At 38.6% G+C, this 16243-nt stretch overlaps 1 protein-coding gene across 1 annotated transcript in view; it reads left to right on the forward strand.

The window, feature by feature from the left end:
* Non1 (nucleolar GTP-binding protein 1) overlaps positions 1-16243 on the forward strand; it is a 74503-nt gene that overhangs the window by 56354 nt on the left and 1906 nt on the right. The gene's annotated exons all lie outside the window — the stretch shown is intronic.

A 16243-nucleotide genomic window follows, 5' to 3' on the forward strand; every position in this document is an offset into this window, starting at 1 on the left:
CCAATCAAATGATATTGAAGGTGAGGGAGGGTCTGGGGAGCCTGGGTACTTCGACAGCGAGGACTGTATTCTTTTTCAATTCTCTCGAGAGAATTAATGGTCTTCTCTATCTTTCTGCCATAGTCACTAACAAGTCGATCCAAGCGTACGCTGGAATCAGACTTTAATAAAGGGCTGTCTCTGAATAAGCGAGGCGCTTTTGTAGACCATTTAAATTATGGTGAAGATCAAAAACCAGCTTCATAATGTCTAGCTGTAGAGATTTCTACTTCCTTGCCACGTCTCACTGTTCTCTTCACGGGATTTCCAGTAATTTTCCAGAGTAAATTCTTTGCAATCACCAACGTATCCAGACTGTAAAAGTCAGCCATATGTTCAGTGATTTCAGTTTGTGTAATGACAAATGCATTGCAGACAATAAACAGGGCAAAGTTGACAATCACATGAGAAATCCCATCTGCAATTACAAAAGTTTCTGAAAAAATTACACACCAAATCTACAGCCTTCTCGCAGGCAGAATTACCCTGCTTTATCTGTTCACTTCGCAAAGGAACGTAACTTTGATTGTTTATAATAGGTTCTTGCTGGCTGACACCCAAGAGAAAATCTTGAGACACAGGGGCTACATTCAGAGGCGTTTGGCTAATTATTGAAGAGCTACGGGATCGTTCTCATTGGCGTCACTAGAAAATTCAGCGCCAGCTTTGCAGATAGAACAAACCGAATCAGGAGTCTTCTTTCTTTCGGAAACAGAGATCCCTGAACTTGTACTTGTTGCACGTTCAAGCCGCATCCAGACTCATCGTGGCACCCAGCAGATGACGACATGTCTCCTTCCATAGGTTTCGCTCGAGGGTGGCAGGCTCCACCATTTCCAGCCACTGGCGATCCCAGCGACGCCGACCGATGTATTTTCGGAATCCCCCGATTGGCTCCAGATCAGACTTAACTGCTTTTAGCCACGTCTTCTTTTGGCCTCCTGCCCTCTTCTTCCATGCAGGTAGTGGTAGACATTTGAGGCATTTTTTGCTTATATGGTCATCTGGTCTGCGCATTGTGTGGCCAAACCATCTCAGTCTCTTATGCTTAACAATGTCAGAGACAAGTGGGCAATCCCCACATCTTCTCCTTACTTCTTCATCCGAGATTCTATCTGAGAGGCGGATACCCAGGATATAGCGCAGGCATTTGTGGTTGAATATATTCAAGCTCAACGCTTCGGCTGCTTTAAGTGACCACGTTTCACATCCATAGAGGAGGACAGAGAGAACCATAGTTTTTATTGTTAAAAAAAAAGAGTTGTGAGAAAGTCAAACTTTAGCGTAAAGAGCGAGGCGTTGAAGAGGGCACAGCCCCTTTCATATACGGAAGCGGGGGTTTGGGCGGCGGCAGCCCCCCAACTGCACCTCCTAATCCCTGTACGTTTTAAGGTTCGAACTTGTGACTCAGCCTCTTTAACTCTTTAGAAAACGTAGTTTTTTTCAAATAATTTCTCCACGTTTTTGTACAGTTTATTACTTATTATTGCTTGACCAACTGTTAGCTGATCTTTTCAGGAGTTAAAGATGGGGGACTGCCGCCTCCCAAACCCCCGCTTTTGAAGATTCTTGTGTTAAGGCTTTTAATTCCTGAATACTCAAATCAAATGCACAGTAAGATTTTCTTTTTCAACTTTTTTTCGAGCATGCGGGTATACGGCATGTTATCAAAGCAGTGGAGACTTACCTGTAACCTGAAGGCCGACTGTGAGATTCTTCTGGAGACGCCTGTTGAGCCGAAGGATTTAATAGATTGGATTTAAAAAAGAAACTGAGTTTCTTTTTTAAAGTTTAAATTCAGTATGTAAAAAATTTTCTCTGACAAGGAATCGAACCCGGATCTTCCGCCTAGCAGTCAGGAACAGCGACCATTGTACCACAGAGACACTTGTTATATTATTTTAGTCTCTTGTATCTATTTTTGACGCAAGCAAATCCCCACAAAACTTGATATTTGGTTTTTGGCAAATAGGGAAGGAAGGATCGGATTGAGCTGAAATTTTGAGGATAAGCTCCCAGGCCTCAGGAAAGCTTATCCTCTAAATTTCAATCGGACAACGTTCAAGGGGGGCTGTGCTGGGAAAAATTAACATGGGCTCTTATAGGAAAAGGAGGTTTTTCGTAAATGTAAATTCGGGGGAAAATTTTTTCGGTCTGAAAATATCAAAAGGCCCTAACAGGTCAAATTCCGCTTCGAATGAGTCCTCATTCCCCCAGATCCATTGTCAACTGTGGCCTGTAGGCGTGGCTTAAAAAAAAAGAAAGAGAAATGAACTTTAATTGGCTATATTTGGTTTTTTGAAAACAGAGAAGGAGTGAACTGATTGATCTGAAATTTTGAGGATAAGTTCCTTGGCCCTAGGAATGCTTAACCTCTAAATTTCAGACCAATCGGACAACGTTAAAGGGGGCCTGTGGTCGGAGGGTCGAAACTTCCGGCCCACTTTTACCCATGAAGATAAAGTCGGAGGGGGTGAAATTTTGCAAGTTTCTTAGTTTGAGCTTGAGCTATAAAATGCGATCATCGCTGTCTCTCTGCGACTGCTAGGGCCGGAAATCGCTTAACATTGTGGTGGGTCGCCTCTTTAAAGAGGCACAAGTGTGCCTCCTTGATTAGCTCGGCAACAGAAAAACCCAACGGTTTTTTTTGTCAAAGTCTCTGCAATTTATTTGCAAGGCAAGCAAATACAAAATAAGATTTTTTTTTTTCGACAAAAAAAAAACTTCTGGGAAGGATATGGGATTTTTGGAAGCTTGCAGTCGGTCTTGTCAGGTTGAGAGGACTATTTTGATCTAATATAATGCTGAAATACTTTGCTTTTAGGAACTTCAACAAATAAGGTTTTAAGCTCCCAGGCCCCATGTTGTCAAAGCAATTGAGACTTACCCTTAGCCTGAAGCCCGACTTTGATATTCTTCTGGAGACACCTGTTGAGCCGAATGATTTAATAAATTGGATTTAAAAAAGAAACTGATTTTATTTTTTAAACATTATATTCAATATAAACTCAACGGCTCGCTCTTTGCGCTAAAGTTTTTATTGTTTAAAAAAAAGAGTTGTGAGAAAGTCAAACTTTCGCGTAAAGAGCGAGGCGTTGAGACGGGCACAGCCCCTTTCATATACGGAAACGGGGGTTTGGGGGGGGGGCAGCCCCCCAACTGCACCTCCTAATCCCTGTACGTTTTAAGGTTCGAACTTGTGACTCAGCCTCTTTAACTCTTTAGAAAACGTAGTTTTTTTCAAATAATTTAAAAAAGAAACTGAGTTTCTTTTTTAAACTTTAAATTCAGTATATAAAAAATTTTCTCTGACAGGGAATCGATCCCGGATCTTCCGCCTGACAGTCAGGAACAGCGACCATTGTACCACAGAGATAATTACGGAAATATTATTTTAGTCTCCCGTATCTATTTTTGACGCAAGCAAATCCCCACAAAACTTGATATTTGGTTTTTGGAAAATAGAGAAGGAAGGATCGGATTGAGATGAAATTTTGAGGATAAGCTCCCAGGCCCCAGGAAAGCTTATCCTCTAAATTCCAGCCCGATCGGACAACGTTATCGGACAACGTTCCCACCACAGCCCCACCGGGGCTGTGGTGGGAAAAATTAACATGGGCTCTTATAGGAAAACGAGGTTTTTCGTAAATGTAAATTCGGGGGATAATTTTTTCGGTCTGAAAACATCAAAAGGCCCTAACAGGTCGAATTCCGCTTCGAATGAGTCCTCATTCACCCGGATCCGTTGCCAACTGTGGCCTGTAGGCGTGGCTGATAAAAAAAAAATGAACATTGTGTGGCTACATTTGTTTTATGGGAAACAGGGAAGGAGTGATCGGATTGAGCTGAAATTTCGAGGATAAGCTCCCGGGCCCTAGGAAAGCTTAACCTCTAAATTTCAGACCAATCGGACAACGTGAAAGGGGGGTTGTGGTCAGAGGGTCGAAACTTCCGGCCCACTTTTAACCATGAATATAAAGTCAGAGGGGGGTAAAATTTTTCACGTTTCTTAGTTTGAGCTTGGGCTACAAAAGGCGATCACCGCTGTCTCTCTGCAACCGCTAGGACCGGAAATCACTTAACATTGTGGTGGGTCACCTCTTTAAAGAGGCACAAGTGTGCCTCCTTGATCACTGGCAACATTCGACCAGTAGGCTTTTTTGTCAGCTCTTGCTGATTTTTGACATTCTTGTCGTAGCACTTTGTATGTGGGGGACTTCTTGTTGGTCATTTGCAACATTTCCATATCACTGGCAACATTCGACCAGTAGGCTTTTTTGTCAGCTCTTGCTGATTTGTGACATTCTTGTCGTAGCACTTTGTATGTGGGGGACTTCTTGTTGGTCATTTCTTTTTTCCCGGCAGAGAGCCTGATTGTCTTTTCTGAGATCAATTCCTTGGTTTTACACTTGACGAACCGAAGTATATTTGAGGCGGCTTCATTGATGTGGTCTTTAAATTTGCTTAATTTCTTCTCAATCTTTATCTTGGGGCACTGATCAGTCGGGATTGCCTCCTCGGTGTCATCTTGAAGGACAGCGAAGCGGTTTGAGCGTTCAAGGACAAATGCTCCTCGGTACTCATCTACTTTCAACTTCGACACGTCTATTTTCTGGTTCGGTATAGTAGTCTTCCTTGAGCTAAGTCTGTACTTTAGCCTTGTCTTCAGAAGGAAGTGGTCAGATTCACTTTTCGATCCCGTTTCAGCACCTCTGTTCACTCTCGAGTCCAACCCCAAGAATTTCAATCGTCGGGATAAAGGGATATAATCTATTTAGGCCTTTACTCTTCCATTGCGGCATTCCCATGTATACGTATGACACGGCTTATGCCTAAACCAGGTGTTAGCCACAGCGAGATTGTTCTGCATTGCGAACAGCAAAAGCCTGTTTCCATTTGTGCAGCTGTCTTCGATGTCATGCTTGCCGATCGCCTGTTCCGAGCTATTCAGCTTTCCGCCAATTCTTGCATTGAAGGCGCCTCCAATTAGGAGGATATCTTTCCGGGGAATCTTATCAGTGACTGTCGGCAGGTCACTCAGGCCTCCCACTGGGTTCATAATTATGAAAAAAGTTCTTATTTTTAACCTAGGTTCATAAATGGTTCATAATTTAGAAAAAAGGTTCATAAAGTTCATATTTTTCTTGTCATCAGTTGGAAAGCACTTGCGGTTGCTGTCTTTTTTCCTTATAAAGGACAATTGAAGCAAATGTATGTACAAGAGTTTTATTTATAACGTTTCAAACTTTAACACTCAGCATGTTTTGTGAACATACATTTTCTTCTGTTCAAAAAGACATTGTTACATCTAATTTGGTTTCTAATTTGTTACATCTAATTTGGCCCCTATATCTTCTTGTACTAAGCTATCTTTTAGTCTTTTCCTTTTTTGGCTTGAGTCTTTGCTACCTTCATAGAGTTTTCTAGTAGTAATATTCCTAAATAGTTGATTTAAGCTTATGAGCTGTAACATAACTTCTTGGCAGAAGATCATAAGTTGATTGATTATTCTTTTTTTTCTTTTTCTTTTGTTTTTTACATGGATTCACACTAATGCTTTTTGCAAGTACCTTCTACGCGACATTGGATCTTCTTACTTGGCGCTGTTTTACGATGAGACTACAAATGCCAAAGGTGCAAAGGAGTTGAATATCATGATTAGATACTGGTCGGAGACCGAAGAAAGAGTCTCTGTACGCCACCTACAGTCCTTTTTCATAGGACACGCAAAAGTGGAAGATTTACACCAGCACCTACTACAAAATCTAAAGGATGCTAACCTTGATCTTCGTCAAGTCTTGATGCTGGGAAGTGACGGACCTAATGTCAACAAGAAAGTTTGGAGGTTATTTGATTCCGAAGTTAGAACTGTGCGCAGCGACCGAGACCTAGGTGACATTGGGACAGGCAACATACACATAGTCTACAACGCTTTTTGAAAGGTTTGGACCATCACGGATCCAAAGTTTCCGATTTGGCGATTCGAATTTTCTACTTCTTTAGTGGTTGGCCTGCCCGTTTAGAAGGCGTTGGTACCATCCAAAAGAATCTCAAGCTTCCTCCACATGGTTTCCTGAAACATGTGCCAAGTCGATGGCTAACCCTCGTTGTTTCAGCTGAGAGACTTGATGAGCAATGGGATGCTCTCGATGAGTATTTCCTGAAATTCATCTCTAAGAAAAGACCAGAATTGATAAAGTCTAGCGGATACCGAGAGATTTCTAGCAGTCTCCAGTGTACCACAACCAAAGCGTTAGTCCTCTTTGTCATATCTTTCGGAAAGCTATTTGCTCAGTTCACAGAGTTGTTTCAACGTGAAGAACCACTTATCAACATTCTGTATGACGAAATGCGTCGACTAGTAATGATGACCGCCAGCCGTTTTGTCAAGCAAAGTGCTTTGACTGATATTCAGAAGGGAAAAACTTTTTCTGAGCTGTCCAATTCAAGTGGGGATTTTCTTCCATCCGATAAATTAGCATGCGGTGACGGCGTGGAAGATTGCCTGTCAAAGGTACAACAATTTTGTGCTCTGAACTTTAGGAGTACTGCCAGAACTCCTTATCGGGCTGCTTGCCACCATATTAAAGAGAAATCACTAGGTCAAAGTGCCCTTCAGCATTTCCGGTGCGGCTGTATGCTTCGAATCCTAAGACAAGAACAAGTGACTTTGTGAAAATCGTTGGATTTATGCCTTTCCGTGTGAATACTGAAGCTGCCATTGACGAATGGAACTTGCTCCATCTGGAACCGAGTTTGCCTAAGAACATGACTTCAGCGAGGATTGATGTTTTATGGAACTCGGTTTTTAGTCTGAAAAACCATCAAGGACAGACAAAATATCCCCTTGTTTCAAAGATAGTAAAAGCCGCTCTCTGCATATTGCATGGGAACGCTGACGTTGAACGTGATGTTTCCCGATCAGGACGGATCATGTCCGAAGAAAAATCATCAATGAAAGTAAAAATGCTCAATGCTAGACTGATAGTCTCTGACGCTCTAAAGAAGTTTGAGAACAGGCCCGAGATAGTCCCTATTACCAGAGAGCTGTTGAATTTGGGGAGAAATGCGTGCCAGAGCTGTAAACTGTACCTGGAAGCTGAGCGATCTAGACAGGCTGAAGAGGAGTCCAAAAGGAAAGAAGAAGAAGAGGAAAAAAAGAGGATGTTATCTGAGAAGAAGATCATTGAACACCTGGAAAAAGATTTGATTGAGAAGAAGTCAGTTGTAAAGGAGAAGAGACAAGTAGCAGAAAGGCTTCTTCAAGAAGCTAATGGGAAGCTAAAAGAAACCATAGATCCCAAAGACTTTGCAGAAAAAATCCTCGCACAAAGTATGATCGAGGCTTTGAGCCGGAAGATGTGCGAAGAAGATGAGGCAGCCAGAGAGGTTGAGCGGATACAGAGCAGGGTAAACAAACGAAAGTCGTCCTTAATTTCGTCATGTTTTGCCAAAAAAAGGAACAAGTAGAGTGGACTATTTTGTACTATTGTATTTTGGGTAAATATTTACCAAATCATATTATTGAGTTACGACTAAAGTGAATACACCACTCGATGCCTTTTTTTATGCTCCTTACGAATATAATAATCATTTTTGTTCGAAATGAATTTTCGACAAAAATGTCGAAAATATATACCAATTCAGGGTATATATTTGCACATTAGGGGGTGGGGAAAAGTTTAAAATTACCTCTCATTTACATCAGAAATAAAATTACCCCCACCCCCTAATGTGCAAATTTTTGCACACCAACTGCCACTTTTTGTGTCCACGGACAGTTTCTGAGGTGCACATTTCGTAAATTTAGGTTCATAATAGGTTCATAAAAAGCGCAGTCAAAAGTTCATAAAGTTCATATTTTTGTGGTCAAAAGTTCATAAAGTTCATATTTTTGTGGTCAAAAGTTCATAAAGTTCATATTTTTCACAAAAAATCTAGCGGGAGGCCTGGTCACTGTAAAACTGATCTTTTTGCTGTTGAGTGGCATCTCTTATTGGGGCGTAAACGCTAAGGACAGTCAGATTGTTCGTGCGACCTTTAATTCTTGCCCGTACGATTCTCTCAGACACAGGCTCATATTCGATTAGCCCAGTAACTGCTTTGGGGGACAGCAGGATACCTACTCCTGCTCGGCCAGATCCATCTAATGGTCCCGAGTTATGAAAAGAGACCGCCTTCCCAGCCGAGGATTCAAGGGTCAAGATGTTATGTCCATTTAGTCTCGTCTCGGAAAAGCACAGAATATCAATGTTATAAAGATAAAATTCATCCGCTAAAAAAGCTTGTGTCAGTGAAGAATTAATCAAGCACAGGTTCCAGCAGCCGATTTTCAGGCCTTGTCTCCTTTATTAGATAGTAGTTAGCACATTTTTTGACGAGAGTGCCATTCTTGTCACATCGCATAATACCGGGGATGCCGTAGCCAAACTTTTCATCATCATATTTGTCATTATTATTGAGCATTTCTTGAGGATAAGGTACAGCACAAGGTCCTCAGTATTGCAATCACCCCAAGTATGTTGACTAGCATCTTGCTTGGCATGGAGCTCAGAGATTCTTACACCCTTTCACCGCCTCGAGGTGAGCTTACAGATTTCCTAAGTTGCCAAGCGACGAAGGGCCAAGCCTCATTGCCTGGATGCACAAGAGGGATGAAACCAGATCGAGTGCTTAGAGCACTGCAACACCGTGCCTTTCCCTAAAGAACGTTCACAGTTAGGGGACACTGTGAGAGACATAATCACTAGGGGGTAAGTCCTAGACAACCATCGGTCATCCGTTGTCAATTGTAATTAGGCTTAAATTATCACTTACTTGAAACCAGTTTGAATGCAATGAAATCAGAGTCCAAAGACTGTCAGTCGAGCGAGAAACTCGAAAATTATCCAAAGTGTAGATAATATAACAGTCTGGTTACAATCGATACAGTATATGGTCATAAAATGGCATATAAGTTAATGTGATACTCACATGATGGTAAGATGGCCAACCTTTTTGATTATGTCATTTTAAACTGATGACTGGCTGGATTGGTACAAGATACTAGGGTATGCCTGACTGCTGTTATTGATGTTAATAGTAAAGATCACTATCTAGCCGTGAATAGTATTATTGTAAAGCTGAAATTTAGGAAGGTTAAATACCTTCCGGAAAGTTATGACGCTAGTGGATTCCAGGATGAGGATTTGAGAGAATATTTCCAGGAACAGTTGAATATTAAAAGGGAGAGTTTAATATTTGACAATATAGAAGATGGGTGGAATAATTTTAGGAAAATAGTTCGTGAAGTATAATATGTTGTCTTAGGGAGAAAAGTTATAAACACAGATAGGAATATTAGTGAAAATGCTGTAAGTTTAGTTGAGAAGAGGAGGGGCTTGTACGTGTGAAGTTGAGGCTACAGATAAAATTGCTGAAGATCTAAAAGATGCAGCCAGACGGCAAATACCGTACTGAGAGGGAACGCTCAGTCGTGAGTTGTCCCAGTTAAAAATAGAAAAGGAACTACAATTAGAACAGATAAAGAGAGATGGGCAGAGCATTTCAAGAATATGCTAAACCCTGATAAAAGTACAGGAAATGATATAGAAAAGAATGAAAACTTTTTGACATTTTCAACTTGAAGGGAGATTTATGTTGCGGGGAATAATTAGGCAGTACTAAAAGAATGGAAAAAAAAATTGTTAGGTCCCAGGTGCTGATAGTGTGGTAAATGAGTTTTTTTTTTTAATATGGCGGTCATGAAGTTAGAGATAAAATACTGGAGACTATGAAAATAATTTTTGAAAAGGGGAAGTACTTAGCGAGTATAGGGAAACTTTAATTAAACCCCTCTATAAGAAGAATGATAAGAGTCAGTGTTACTTGAAGCCAGTTTTGATTAAAGTGATCCTTCAAATCCGTAAACCGGCTGTTTTACGGACAGTTTATCGGAGTTGTCAAATTCTTCAGGAAGTCGTTATCAGATCTCAGCCAAACTTGCTGGGAAATAAGAGTGTCTTTGTTGTTCCGACCCGACGTATATGGGGCAGGAAATGCGGGCTTATAGATTATTTTCACCATGATATCTATCGGATTTGATTGTTGGGTCTCAAGCAGACTTGGTGTGAAGCAAAACTAGTTGTCAAATTGCGCCGTTTGGTGGCCTAGGTTTGCAATACAACTAGTATCGCATTTGTGCCTTCTAGGGTTCCAGGACCAATCAGACCTTTCCCCAATTTATTTGTCATCTTCAAGCCAACCAGAAAGTTGGATACCAACCAAACAGTGGTAGAAGGGGGGGGGGGATAAGAAGAAGACTCATGGTTGTGTCTTTCTAGGGTCTGCTAGGGTTTTAACTCAGCCTTTGAGAGTTTCAAGTCCAATTTCATAGCTGATAGAGCACATGTTACTTGAAATAAGGCTTATACGAAAATTTATGGCTTGTTTATTAGTTAAGGGGTTTCTAAATATCAGTAAAGCAACACTTTTATGGATAGTCATAATCGCAGAAAATTGCCAGTGACCCACGGAGAGCTAATCAAAGAAGAAACTTTACAGACACAGATATACGAAAAAAAAATCATTCCACAGTTTGTCCATTTTATTGCTGCTTCGTACTGTTGAAATCTATTCCTTAATTTACCTAATTTTACGTGAAACATGAGGTGCCACGCAATTTTTTCGACGTGAGATATACTCACTTGTGTTGCTCCGCAACTTTAATCAATGAGTCGTAGCTGCTGCAACAATATACAGGGTCTTGGTATCGGAAGCGTAGTTGACTTTTCGCCAGCTATATTGACCGAATACCCTTTGTGCGTCGTAACCTACTATTTTCTTCGTCAAAAATAAATATTTTTATAACTCTTAACTCGCTGACCCTGATTCTGCGTCATTTTATTGGATGTTTTTAATTAATGATCACGGCTCCTTCTCATGACAATTTGGTTTTGCTAACGATGAAGAGGAAAAATAAATATATAGGAAATGTCGAATAACAAGTGCGTAGACATTGAACTTTATAACTATCATTAAACGCTTTTGTTTGTCCATGTGCATGCTCATTGTTTATTCATGATCTATTTAATACTGATAAATTTACCTATGCTATCTTATTTTTGGCTTTGGCAAGGAAATTGTAGCCTATTAGCAAATTAGAGGGAAAACCTGGAATCATGTGAGAATAAATAGTAATTGTTTTTTTGTGTGTTTCCGATGGGATTTTGTTATTTATTTCTTCTTTTTTTTTTCATCCTATATTTCTGGGTAATGGATTCTTTCTCTGTGTTTTTCATGAGAAATTTGTCGAACTTTATGAACTTTCGTTTTGTTCTCTTTTTTTTTATCGTAAGAGGGAGGATGGGTCTCAGAAAATAAGCTATAAAAAATAGTCCCAGGCACCTAGGTAGAAAGGGATTTGGGAGGAGGCAAAAAATAGTAAATAGTAGTCGAATTGTGTTTTTAACAATATGATAATAATAATAATATATATATATATATATATATATATATATATATATATATATATATATATATATATATATATATATATATATATATATATATATATATATATATATATATATATATATATATATATATATATATATATATATATATATATATATATATATACTTTAAGACATAGATCCCAAAAATCAGATGTCTTAAAGGATCGAAGGGGTATTGGCCCAAAGGCGGTTCTAAAATAGTCCAGAGCTACTAGTGAGTGATTTTACTCTCAAAGTAAAATAAATAAATAAGCATGTTCTCCTTTATTATTTGCCCGAAGCGTTTGTGGATTAAATCTAATAAAGACTGTGTAGAAAGTCGTAAATGTTAGAACTATGAGTGTCGGGTTCTGTTTGTGTTTAAGTTGTGTTCAACGCGCTCAGCCTTACGTCCACATAATGGTTTTACTAAACATCATTGCTTGGAAGGGACAGATTCGATAGGGATTCGATGATAAAAAGGATGATATAATACCATTGGGGATTTCTTTGGGCCGTGGCCAAAAATGAAGCTTTAAACGTGGTAGAATTGAGAGTGAGAGTTTCAGTGCCGTAACTTAAAGCTATGACAAGTTTTAATTGTAGTAGTGTGGGCACACAAAGCCAAAATCTACTGGTGGGTTTTCTTGCGGATTTGATGCTTCGTTTTATCTGTGATTACAAAATCTGTAAAGACATATGAAGGGAGAAGAGCCTGTTTATGTAAGGGGGAAATAAAATCATGCAAAACAAAAGATTGTATACACAGATAAAACTGGGATAGAAATTTTTTAAACCTGACAACGATCAGAAATAAAAGGAGCAACATGAAAACTCAAAACGAATAGAAATTATTCAATATATGAAAAGGGCCCCCTCAATACCTCTCTCTTCTCGCTAAAGTTTTTAGCGCTTTAAAAAAAAACTTCCTATTCTAATTAAACAGCCCTTGTGTTTTAAGAGGTGTTCTTTAAAAAAATGGGACAGACAGTCAAGCTTTAGCGTAAATAGCAAGAAGGGGACAACCCCTTCAAAGACGGAACAGTTTCTGTTCGTTTTGAGTTTTAATGTTGCTCCTTACTTTCAGTTGAAAAAACTTGTTTGAATTTAATTTTATCGTTTTTCAAATAATTCCTGTAAATTTGGCTCTCCCTCATGAAAAACTCCCTCCCCTCACCAGAAAATCCTTCGGGGAAAGCTCCTCCCACGTAAAATGCACACAAAGACCGTAAAACTCCATCCTTGCTGCAAATCCCCACCCCCCCCCGTAAAAATTTCCTGTGGACGATTCAGCCTGAAAAATTCTCCCGAGCATACTTTCATTTGAAAAATACTTTACTTTCTGATCATTTTTCCAATCAATCCTAAAAACCCCCCCTTCCGTGGAAAATTTTTTTTTTCCGGAAAACCAAACCTGCTGAAATTTTTTCCGGTACAGTTCCCCCAAAACGTCTCCGCGTGCAAAATTGAGTTGGCAAAGAGAAAATAAGACAAATGAAGAAAATTTCGTTTATGAATTCTGTCAAATCCCCCAGTGTAAAATTTCCGCTGAAAACTTTAATCTCGGAAATTTCCCTCCCCACGGGAAATTCTTCCCATGGAACCCTGCCCCTAGCACAAAATCTCCCCCTCCCCGAGAAATGTCTGTATACTTCTCGATAACAAAAACTATACGCAAACAATGGACAAATTTCATAACTTACAGCCCTTTCCCACGGGCCGTGGGTGGTCATTTTACCCTACAAGGCATATTTTTTGGATCTTTCAACTATGCTGAACAAACTGGCTATTTCAAAATTTTGATCGGACGAATTTTGGGGGGAAAGGGCGTGGGAGGGGAGCTAGTTGCCCTCTAATCTTTTTGGTCACTTAAACAGGACACTAGAACGTTTAATTTGCTTTCGAGTGCGCCCCTTCCCGATCTTCTTGGACCATTAGTTCTATACAATCATCCCTGGGGAAAAAAAATTAAAATAAACACGCATCCATGATCTTTCTTCTGACAAAAAAAAATCCAAATTTTTGTTGACAAAAGCTTGAAACCTCTACAGTAGGGTTCTCTGATACGTTGAATCTGATATCCACAAAAAAGGATTTATCAAAATATAGGGGGGATCTCGGAGACACGAAAATAACAAACAAATTGTTTGTTTATGCCTTCATGTTCTTGTAAAGACCAATATTCGATGTCTTAAGATCATTTGCCCAAAAAAAAAATTTTTATGACCAATGGGCAATTTTGCATGACCAAAATAAGAAAAGTAAATGTTTGAGTCTATTAATGACTTAGTAAATGTTTTATTGTTTTTTGTTTTTTTTTTAATTAGTATGTTGTGAATACTGAAGTTTGAAAAAAGCTCACGATTTCAATTTTTGGAGCAAGATCCATATAAAATCAGATATAATAAAAAAAATAGTATTTAGTAAAAAAATTGTGCATGGTTGTCAGAAGAGGGGGGGGATAATATTGTTTATTTCATTATTTATATACTGGTTGGGAGAATAATATATTTCTAGTAAACATATTATGCATTAAATTTGTAACGGTTGGGAAATCAATGGCGCTTTCCTTGCAAACACTTTGCAGAAGAATTAACCTTTGATCTTCCTTTATGCAAATTATCCTGCCCCTCCCCCCTCTCTCTTTTCTCTCTATCTCTCCCCTCCCATTAGAAAAGCTTTCGGCGGCTACTATGTATCCCTGACGATATGAAAGGATCAAAAGAAGGAGAAAAAAAAATATAAATTACAGTTATATATTTAAAAATATTCTATATAAATTACGTCTGATTCCTTGGTTTAAAATCTTTTTTTTTTTTTTTTCTCTCTCTTTTTTTTTCAATGCTAATGTACATGCCACCAAGGCGTGCAAGTAGGGATTAGCAGCATGTTCCTAAACGATATTGCTCCACATTATATGAAACTCAAAACAAAAGTACGGTAGTTAAATTAAAAAATAATGTGGTGAAAATATTGAATATCAAATATTGGTAATGAAAATATTAAAATAAAAACTAGTCCCTCAGCGCAAGGTTGACGAAACTTACCATCTTTTTCTGGTCTTGTGCAATTTTAGGGATGAGTTTAATCATTGTTCAAACATGAAATTTAGCCTACTGTTGTATATTTGAATAACGCAATGAATGCAAATATAAGTATTGAAATTAATCAGCTGATGCTTCGCCTGCTCTTCAATTGCCAAATAGAAAAATGTGTTACTACCTCAGCCTTGATTATTTTTAAACCACCACTTATCATGTGTCAAAAAATGGCTAAAAGCTATTTTTCTAGTTTTTATTTTGACTTTAAGGTGCTTGACCATTCTCAGATAGGAAAGTGCTGTTGCTAGGTGTATATTGAGGAAGGAGGGGGGAGGGTATCTGGTGCGAGTGACTTCTATGTTGTATCGTCGTATTTTTACTATGCTTTGCATTTTTTTTTCTACTTACCTGCTTGGGTGATTTTGACGAGCCTTCTCGTCTTCCTTCTCCCATTAATATTTATTGCTATGTACATACCTTCTTGCCGCCATGTGTAAATTGTAATTGAGTTCGTATACTCATGGACTTTCAATTTACTTTTGAATGGGCATTACCAAATATAAAATTTGATAAATGCTCAGACAGGGACTTCTATGAAAATATTTTTAAAAAGTGGTAGGAGGTCTGAAACATTAAAACATGTGTGTAGTAGAAATGAAAAATTACTCGCGTCATAGACAATGTAACATATCCCAACAGGATTAGAGAAATTTTTGTAAGGTTAAGTTGAGCTAAGTTCAAATATAGTAAATATTTGAATTTTGGTAGAAAGTCTTCAGTTTCTTTAGATCCAACCTTAAATTTTCCGAAGCATAAAGATTTATAGATCTTTAAACTTTTAGAATATTAAATTAAATTTTAAAAACAAGGTTTCGCAAATAAAAGTGAAGGGTGACATTAAAACTTAAAACGAACACAAATTATTCCGTATATGATGAGGGCTGTCCCCTCTTCAACCTCCTGCTCTTTGTGGTAAAGTTTTACATTTTGTTCCATTTCTTTAAGAATGACAACTCAAACATATTGGCTGCTGAATTGGAATGACAAGTGTTCTTAAAGCACTATAAAGCTTTACCGTAAAGAGTTGGTTTGTCTTTTGTTGGGAGGGAGGGTGCCCGCCATCTGTTTGTTTTAAGTTTAAGTGTTGCTGTTTAGTCTCATTTCAGAAAATTCGTTTCTTATTATTTAATTTCTGTTTGTTTTTCATAGTATGCCCAGGATTTATTATTATCCAATATGAGTATAATTATCCAAATTGAACTATTGTCTCCTAAATAGGAGGGGAGCTCGAGCTTCGCTCAGGTTCTGGCAGTTGACACGGTGCAGGCTTGTATATATGTGATTCTCAAATTAAACATTAGCATAATTATCGTGTTATTCGTTATTTTTTAGTCATGCGGTGGCATATCAGGAATTTCAATTAAACTAAAAAATTCTGGCGTGACTTTTAACCTTTCTTTCCGTTTATCCTTCACGGAGTCATACATTTGAAAGGATTTGTATTTTCCTTTGAGTCATTGTGATTCTCGCTTTTGCTTCTCTTCTAGCCGCAGATTTCGCTTATGATTCGATGTAATCTTCGTTATCGATTGTCTTCTAACCGCAAATTCTCGTGTTATTCTTTAGTTTTAAGTCATAGGATGGCAAATTAGCAATTTCAATTAAATTAAGAAATTTTGGCGTGAATTC

This window comes from Artemia sp. Qi Xiang Cuo, chromosome 13, assembly GCF_049724085.1.
Source record: "Artemia sp. Qi Xiang Cuo chromosome 13, ASM4972408v1, whole genome shotgun sequence".
Taxonomy (NCBI): Eukaryota; Metazoa; Arthropoda; class Branchiopoda; order Anostraca; family Artemiidae; genus Artemia; species Artemia sp. Qi Xiang Cuo.